Raw genomic sequence first — 9446 nt, 5'->3', positions numbered from 1 at the left:
CTCTGCTGGCTGAGATAAGCTCATTTTCAACGTCCAATTCAGAATGTAATAAAACCAGATCCAGCCATAAAATGCATCATTCTTTTTTGTTTTAGACAACATTTCATGCACTGTTAAACATGTTAAAGCAAGTTGCAAGTGAAAATCTATGTCTCTGACTGAGTTTGCATTACTGTGATTTGACCTCTCTGCTGGCTGAGATAAGCTCATTTTCAACGTCCAATTCAGAATGTAATAAAACCTGATCCAGCTATAAAATGCATCATTCTTTTTTGTTTTAGACAACATTTCATGCACTGTTAAACATGTTAAAGCAAGTTGCAAGTGAAAATCTATGTCTCTGACTGAGTTTGCATTACTGTGATTTGACCTCTCTGCTGGCTGAGATAAGCTCATTTTCAACGTCCAATTCAGAATGTAATAAAACCTGATCCAGCTATAAAATGCATCATTCTTTTTTGTTTTAGACAACATTTCATGCACTGTTAAACATGTTAAAGCAAGTAGCAAGTGAAAATCTATGTCTCTGACTGAGTTTGCATTACTGTGATTTGACCTCTCTGCTGGCTGAGATAAGCTCATTTTCAACGTCCAATTCAGAATGTAATAAAACCAGATCCAGCCATAAAATGCATCATTCTTTTTTGTTTTAGACAACATTTCATGCACTGTTAAACATGTTAAAGCAAGTTGCAAGTGAAAATCTATGTCTCTGACTGAGTTTGCATTACTGTGATTTGACCTCTCTGCTGGCTGAGATAAGCTCATTTTCAACGTCCAATTCAGAATGTAATAAAACGTGATCCAGCCATAAAATGCATCATTCTTTTTTGTTTTAGACAACATTTCATGCACTGTTAAACATGTTAAAGCAAGTTGCAAGTGAAAATCTATGTCTCTGACTGAGTTTGCATTACTGTGATTTGACCTCTCTGCTGGCTGAGATAAGCTCATTTTCAACGTCCAATTCAGAAAGTGATAAAAACAGATCCAGCCATAAAATGCATCATTCTTTTTTGTTTTAGACAACATTTCATGCACTGTTAAACATGTTAAAGCAAGTTGCAAGTGAAAATCTATGTCTCTGACTGAGTTTGCATTACTGTGATTTGACCTCTCTGCTGGCTGAGATAAGCTCATTTTCAACGTCCAATTCAGAATGTAATAAAACCAGATCCAGCCATAAAATGCATCATTCTTTTTTGTTTTAGACAACATTTCATGCACTGTTAAACATGTTAAAGCAAGTTGCAAGTGAAAATCTATGTCTCTAAGTTTGCATAACTGTGATTTGACCTCTCTGCTGGCTGAGATAAGCTCATTTTCAACGTCCAATTCAGAATGTAATAAAACCTGATCCAGCTATAAAATGCATCATTCTTTTTTGTTTTAGACAACATTTCATGCACTGTTAAACATGTTAAAGCAAGTAGCAAGTGAAAATCTATGTCTCTGACTGAGTTTGCATTACTGTGATTTGACCTCTCTGCTGGCTGAGATAAGCTCATTTTCAACGTCCAATTCAGAATGTAATAAAACCAGGTCCAGCCATAAAATGCATCATTCTTTTTTGTTTTAGACAACATTTCCTGCACTGTTAAACATGTTAAAGCAAGTTGCAAGTGAAAATCTATGTCTCTGACTGAGTTTGCATTACTGTGATTTGACCTCTCTGCTGGCTGAGATAAGCTCATTTTCAACGTCCAATTCAGAATGTAATAAAACCAGATCCAGCCATAAAATGCATCATTCTTTTTTGTTTTAGATAACATTTCATGCACTGTTAAACATGTTAAAGCAAGTTGCAAGTGAAAATCTATGTCTCTGACTGAGTTTGCATTACTGTGATTTGACCTCTCTGCTGGCTGAGATAAGCTCATTTTCAACGTCCAATTCAGAATGTAATAAAACCTGATCCAGCTATAAAATGCATCATTCTTTTTTGTTTTAGACAACATTTCATGCACTGTTAAACATGTTAAAGCAAGTTGCAAGTGAAAATCTATGTCTCTGACTGAGTTTGCATTACTGTGATTTGACCTCTCTGCTGGCTGAGATAAGCTCATTTTCAACGTCCAATTCAGAATGTAATAAAACCTGATCCAGCTATAAAATGCATCATTCTTTTTTGTTTTAGACAACATTTCATGCACTGTTAAACATGTTAAAGCAAGTTGCAAGTGAAAATCTATGTCTCTGACTGAGTTTGCATTACTGTGATTTGACCTCTCTGCTGGCTGAGATAAGCTCATTTTCAACGTCCAATTCAGAATGTAATAAAACCAGATCCAGCCATAAAATGCATCATTCTTTTTTGTTTTAGACAACATTTCATGCACTGTTAAACATGTTAAAGCAAGTTGCAAGTGAAAATCTATGTCTCTGACTGAGTTTGCATTACTGTGATTTGACCTCTCTGCTGGCTGAGATAAGCTCATTTTCAACGTCCAATTCAGAAAGTGATAAAAACAGATCCAGCCATAAAATGCATCATTCTTTTTTGTTTTAGACAACATTTCATGCACTGTTAAACATGTTAAAGCAAGTTGCAAGTGAAAATCTATGTCTCTGACTGAGTTTGCATTACTGTGATTTGACCTCTCTGCTGGCTGAGATAAGCTCATTTTCAACGTTCAATTCAGAATGTAATAAAACCAGATCCAGCTATAAAATGCATAATTCTTTTTTGTTTTAGACAACATTTCATGCACTGTTAAACATGTTAAAGCAAGTTGCAAGTGAAAATCTATGTCTCTGACTAAGTTTGCATTACTGTGATTTGACCTCTCTGCTGGCTGAGATAAGCTCATTTTCAACGTCCAATTCAGAATGTAATAAAACCAGATCCAGCCATAAAATGCATCATTCTTTTTTGTTTTAGACAACATTTCATGCACTGTTAAACATGTTAAAGCAAGTTGCAAGTGAAAATCTATGTCTCTGACTGAGTTTGCATTACTGTGATTTGACCTCTCTGCTGGCTGAGATAAGCTCATTTTCAACGTCCAATTCAGAAAGTGATAAAAACAGATCCAGCCATAAAATGCATCATTCTTTTTTGTTTTAGACATTTCATGCACTGTTAAACATGTTAAAGCAAGTTGCAAGTGAAAATCTATGTCTCTGACTGAGTTTGCATTACTGTCATTTAACCTCTCTGTTGGCTGAGATAAGCTCATTTTCAACGTCCAATTCAGAATGTAATAAAACCAGATCCAGCCATAAAATGCATCATTCTTTTTTGTTTTAGACAACATTTCATGCACTGTTAAACATGTTAAAGCAAGTTGCAAGTGAAAATCTATGTCTCTGACTGAGTTTGCATTACTGTGATTTGACCTCTCTGCTGGCTGAGATAAGCTCATTTTCAACGTCCAATTCAGAATGTAATAAAACCTGATCCAGCTATAAAATGCATCATTCTTTTTTGTTTTAGACAACATTTCATGCACTGTTAAACATGTTAAAGCAAGTTGCAAGTGAAAATCTATGTCTCTGACTGAGTTTGCATTACTGTGATTTGACCTCTCTGCTGGCTGAGATAAGCTCATTTTCAACGTCCAATTCAGAATGTAATAAAACCAGATCCAGCCATAAAATGCATCATTCTTTTTTGTTTTAGACAACATTTCATGCACTGTTAAACATGTTAAAGCAAGTTGCAAGTGAAAATCTATGTCTCTGACTGAGTTTGCATTACTGTGATTTGACCTCTCTGCTGGCTGAGATAAGCTCATTTTCAACGTCCAATTCAGAATGTAATAAAACCTGATCCAGCTATAAAATGCATCATTCTTTTTTGTTTTAGACAACATTTCATGCACTGTTAAACATGTTAAAGCAAGTTGCAAGTGAAAATCTATGTCTCTGACTGAGTTTGCATTACTGTGATTTGACCTCTCTGCTGGCTGAGATAAGCTCATTTTCAACGTCCAATTCAGAATGTAATAAAACCTGATCCAGCTATAAAATGCATCATTCTTTTTTGTTTTAGACAACATTTCATGCACTGTTAAACATGTTAAAGCAAGTAGCAAGTGAAAATCTATGTCTCTGACTGAGTTTGCATTACTGTGATTTGACCTCTCTGCTGGCTGAGATAAGCTCATTTTCAACGTCCAATTCAGAATGTAATAAAACCAGATCCAGCCATAAAATGCATCATTCTTTTTTGTTTTAGACAACATTTCATGCACTGTTAAACATGTTAAAGCAAGTTGCAAGTGAAAATCTATGTCTCTGACTGAGTTTGCATTACTGTGATTTGACCTCTCTGCTGGCTGAGATAAGCTCATTTTCAACGTCCAATTCAGAATGTAATAAAACGTGATCCAGCCATAAAATGCATCATTCTTTTTTGTTTTAGACAACATTTCATGCACTGTTAAACATGTTAAAGCAAGTTGCAAGTGAAAATCTATGTCTCTGACTGAGTTTGCATTACTGTGATTTGACCTCTCTGCTGGCTGAGATAAGCTCATTTTCAACGTCCAATTCAGAAAGTGATAAAAATAGATCCAGCCATAAAATGCATCATTCTTTTTTGTTTTAGACAACATTTCATGCACTGTTAAACATGTTAAAGCAAGTTGCAAGTGAAAATCTTTGTCTCTGACTGAGTTTGCATTACTGTGATTTGACCTCTCTGCTGGCTGAGATAAGCTCATTTTCAACGTCCAATTCAGAATGTAATAAAACCAGATCCAGCCATAAAATGCATCATTCTTTTTTGTTTTAGACAACATTTCATGCACTGTTAAACATGTTAAAGCAAGTTGCAAGTGAAAATCTATGTCTCTAAGTTTGCATAACTGTGATTTGACCTCTCTGCTGGCTGAGATAAGCTCATTTTCAACGTCCAATTCAGAATGTAATAAAACCTGATCCAGCTATAAAATGCATCATTCTTTTTTGTTTTAGACAACATTTCATGCACTGTTAAACATGTTAAAGCAAGTAGCAAGTGAAAATCTATGTCTCTGACTGAGTTTGCATTACTGTGATTTGACCTCTCTGCTGGCTGAGATAAGCTCATTTTCAACGTCCAATTCAGAATGTAATAAAACCAGGTCCAGCCATAAAATGCATCATTCTTTTTTGTTTTAGACAACATTTCCTGCACTGTTAAACATGTTAAAGCAAGTTGCAAGTGAAAATCTATGTCTCTGACTGAGTTTGCATTACTGTGATTTGACCTCTCTGCTGGCTGAGATAAGCTCATTTTCAACGTCCAATTCAGAATGTAATAAAACCAGATCCAGCCATAAAATGCATCATTCTTTTTTGTTTTAGATAACATTTCATGCACTGTTAAACATGTTAAAGCAAGTTGCAAGTGAAAATCTATGTCTCTGACTGAGTTTGCATTACTGTGATTTGACCTCTCTGCTGGCTGAGATAAGCTCATTTTCAACGTCCAATTCAGAATGTAATAAAACCTGATCCAGCTATAAAATGCATCATTCTTTTTTGTTTTAGACAACATTTCATGCACTGTTAAACATGTTAAAGCAAGTTGCAAGTGAAAATGTATGTCTCTGACTGAGTTTGCATTACTGTGATTTGACCTCTCTGCTGGCTGAGATAAGCTCATTTTCAACGTCCAATTCAGAATGTAATAAAACCTGATCCAGCTATAAAATGCATCATTCTTTTTTGTTTTAGACAACATTTCATGCACTGTTAAACATGTTAAAGCAAGTTGCAAGTGAAAATCTATGTCTCTGACTGAGTTTGCATTACTGTGATTTGACCTCTCTGCTGGCTGAGATAAGCTCATTTTCAACGTCCAATTCAGAATGTAATAAAACCAGATCCAGCCATAAAATGCATCATTCTTTTTTGTTTTAGACAACATTTCATGCACTGTTAAACATGTTAAAGCAAGTTGCAAGTGAAAATCTATGTCTCTGACTGAGTTTGCATTACTGTGATTTGACCTCTCTGCTGGCTGAGATAAGTTCATTTTCAACGTTCAATTCAGAATGTAATAAAACCAGATCCAGCTATAAAATGCATCATTCTTTTTTGTTTTAGACAACATTTCATGCACTGTTAAACATGTTAAAGCAAGTTGCAAGTGAAAATCTATGTCTCTGACTAAGTTTGCATTACTGTGATTTGACCTCTCTGCTGGCTGAGATAAGCTCATTTTCAACGTCCAATTCAGAATGTAATAAAACCAGATCCAGCCATAAAATGCATCATTCTTTTTTGTTTTAGACAACATTTCATGCACTGTTAAACATGTTAAAGCAAGTTGCAAGTGAAAATCTATGTCTCTGACTGAGTTTGCATTACTGTGATTTGACCTCTCTGCTGGCTGAGATAAGCTCATTTTCAACGTCCAATTCAGAATGTAATAAAACCAGATCCAGCCATAAAATGCATCATTCTTTTTTGTTTTAGACAACATTTCATGCACTGTTAAACATGTTAAAGCAAGTTGCAAGTGAAAATCTATGTCTCTGACTGAGTTTGCATTACTGTGATTTGACCTCTCTGCTGGCTGAGATAAGCTCATTTTCAACGTCCAATTCAGAATGTAATAAAACCTGATCCAGCTATAAAATGCATCATTCTTTTTTGTTTTAGACAACATTTCATGCACTGTTAAACATGTTAAAGCAAGTTGCAAGTAAAAATCTATGTCTCTGACTGAGTTTGCATTACTGTGATTTGACCTCTCTGCTGGCTGAGATAAGCTCATTTTCAACGTCCAATTCAGAATGTAATAAAACCAGATCCAGCCATAAAATGCATCATTCTTTTTTGTTTTAGACAACATTTCATGCACTGTTAAACATGTTAAAGCAAGTTGCAAGTGAAAATCTATGTCTCTGACTGAGTTTGCATTACTGTGATTTGACCTCTCTGCTGGCTGAGATAAGCTCATTTTCAACGTCCAATTCAGAATGTAATAAAACCAGATCCAGCTATAAAATGCATCATTCTTTTTTGTTTTAGACAACATTTCATGCATTGTTAAACATGTTATAGCAAGTTGCAAGTGAAAATCTATGTCTCTGACTGAGTTTGCATTACTGTGATTTGACCTCTCTGCTGGCTGAGATAAGCTCATTTTCAACGTCCAATTCAGAATGTAATAAAACCAGATCCAGCCATGAAATGCATCATTCTTTTTTGTTTTAGACAACATTTCATGCACTGTTAAACATGTTAAAGCAAGTTGCAAGTGAAAATCTATGTCTCTGACTGAGTTTGCATTACTGTGATTTGACCTCTCTGCTGGCTGAGATAAGCTCATTTTCAACGTCCAATTCAGAATGTAATAAAACCTGATCCAGCTATAAAATGCATCATTCTTTTTTGTTTTAGACAACATTTCATGCACTGTTAAACATGTTAAAGCAAGTTGCAAGTGAAAATCTATGTCTCTGACTGAGTTTGCATTACTGTGATTTGACCTCTCTGCTGGCTGAGATAAGCTCATTTTCAACGTCCAATTCAGAATGTAATAAAACCAGATCCAGCCATGAAATGCATCATTCTTTTTTGTTTTAGACAACATTTCATGCACTGTTAAACATGTTAAAGCAAGTTGCAAGTGAAAATCTATGTCTCTGACTGAGTTTGCATTACTGTGATTTGACCTCTCTGCTGGCTGAGATAAGCTCATTTTCAACGTCCAATTCAGAATGTAATAAAACCTGATCCAGCTATAAAATGCATCATTCTTTTTTGTTTTAGACAACATTTCATGCACTGTTAAACATGTTAAAGCAAGTTGCAAGTGAAAATCTATGTCTCTGACTGAGTTTGCATTACTGTGATTTGACCTCTCTGCTGGCTGAGATAAGCTCATTTTCAACGTCCAATTCAGAAAGTGATAAAAACAGATCCAGCCATAAAATGCATCATTCTTTTTTGTTTTAGACATTTCATGCACTGTTAAACATGTTAAAGCAAGTTGCAAGTGAAAATCTATGTCTCTGACTGAGTTTGCATTACTGTCATTTAACCTCTCTGCTGGCTGAGATAAGCTCATTTTCAACGTCCAATTCAGAATGTAATAAAACCAGATCCAGCCATAAAATGCATCATTCTTTTTTGTTTTAGACAACATTTCATGCACTGTTAAACATGTTAAAGCAAGTTGCAAGTGAAAATCTATGTCTCTGACTGAGTTTGCATTACTGTGATTTGACCTCTCTGCTGGCTGAGATAAGCTCATTTTCAACGTCCAATTCAGAATGTAATAAAACCTGATCCAGCTATAAAATGCATCATTCTTTTTTGTTTTAGACAACATTTCATGCACTGTTAAACATGTTAAAGCAAGTTGCAAGTGAAAATCTATGTCTCTGACTGAGTTTGCATTACTGTGATTTGACCTCTCTGCTGGCTGAGATAAGCTCATTTTCAACGTCCAATTCAGAATGTAATAAAACCAGATCCAGCCATAAAATGCATCATTCTTTTTTGTTTTAGACAACATTTCATGCACTGTTAAACATGTTAAAGCAAGTTGCAAGTGAAAATCTATGTCTCTGACTGAGTTTGCATTACTGTGATTTGACCTCTCTGCTGGCTGAGATAAGCTCATTTTCAACGTCCAATTCAGAATGTAATAAAACCTGATCCAGCTATAAAATGCATCATTCTTTTTTGTTTTAGACAACATTTCATGCACTGTTAAACATGTTAAAGCAAGTTGCAAGTGAAAATGTATGTCTCTGACTGAGTTTGCATTACTGTGATTTGACCTCTCTGCTGGCTGAGATAAGCTCATTTTCAACGTCCAATTCAGAATGTAATAAAACCTGATCCAGCTATAAAATGCATCATTCTTTTTTGTTTTAGACAACATTTCATGCACTGTTAAACATGTTAAAGCAAGTAGCAAGTGAAAATCTATGTCTCTGACTGAGTTTGCATTACTGTGATTTGACCTCTCTGCTGGCTGAGATAAGCTCATTTTCAACGTCCAATTCAGAATGTAATAAAACCAGATCCAGCCATAAAATGCATCATTCTTTTTTGTTTTAGACAACATTTCATGCACTGTTAAACATGTTAAAGCAAGTTGCAAGTGAAAATCTATGTCTCTGACTGGGTTTGCATTACTGTGATTTGACCTCTCTGCTGGCTGAGATAAGCTCATTTTCAACGTCCAATTCAGAATGTAATAAAACGTGATCCAGCCATAAAATGCATCATTCTTTTTTGTTTTAGACAACATTTCATGCACTGTTAAACATGTTAAAGCAAGTTGCAAGTGAAAATCTATGTCTCTGACTGAGTTTGCATTACTGTGATTTGACCTCTCTGCTGGCTGAGATAAGCTCATTTTCAACGTCCAATTCAGAAAGTGATAAAAACAGATCCAGCCATAAAATGCATCATTCTTTTTTGTTTTAGACAACATTTCATGCACTGTTAAACATGTTAAAGCAAGTTGCAAGTGAAAATCTATGTCTCTGACT

General features: G+C 35.2%; 1 long non-coding RNA gene across 1 annotated transcript; it reads right to left on the bottom strand.

The window, feature by feature from the left end:
- Positions 1 to 1391: 1391 nt before the first annotated feature.
- LOC147840039 (uncharacterized) lies at positions 1392 to 7304 on the bottom strand. Its single transcript, XR_015513738.1, has 3 exons — positions 6927 to 7304; positions 5253 to 5438; positions 1392 to 1911 (listed from the first exon to the last, which is right to left on the bottom strand). It is a non-coding gene; the product is annotated as an uncharacterized LOC147840039 (long non-coding RNA).
- Positions 7305 to 9446: the final 2142 nt, after the last annotated feature.

The sequence above is a fragment of the Danio rerio genome, chromosome 17 (assembly GCF_052040795.2).
Source record: "Danio rerio strain M-AB ecotype USA chromosome 17, GRCz13ab, whole genome shotgun sequence".
NCBI classification, from domain to species: Eukaryota; Metazoa; Chordata; class Actinopteri; order Cypriniformes; family Danionidae; genus Danio; species Danio rerio.
This window is presented reverse-complemented; position numbering and strand designations above follow the sequence as displayed.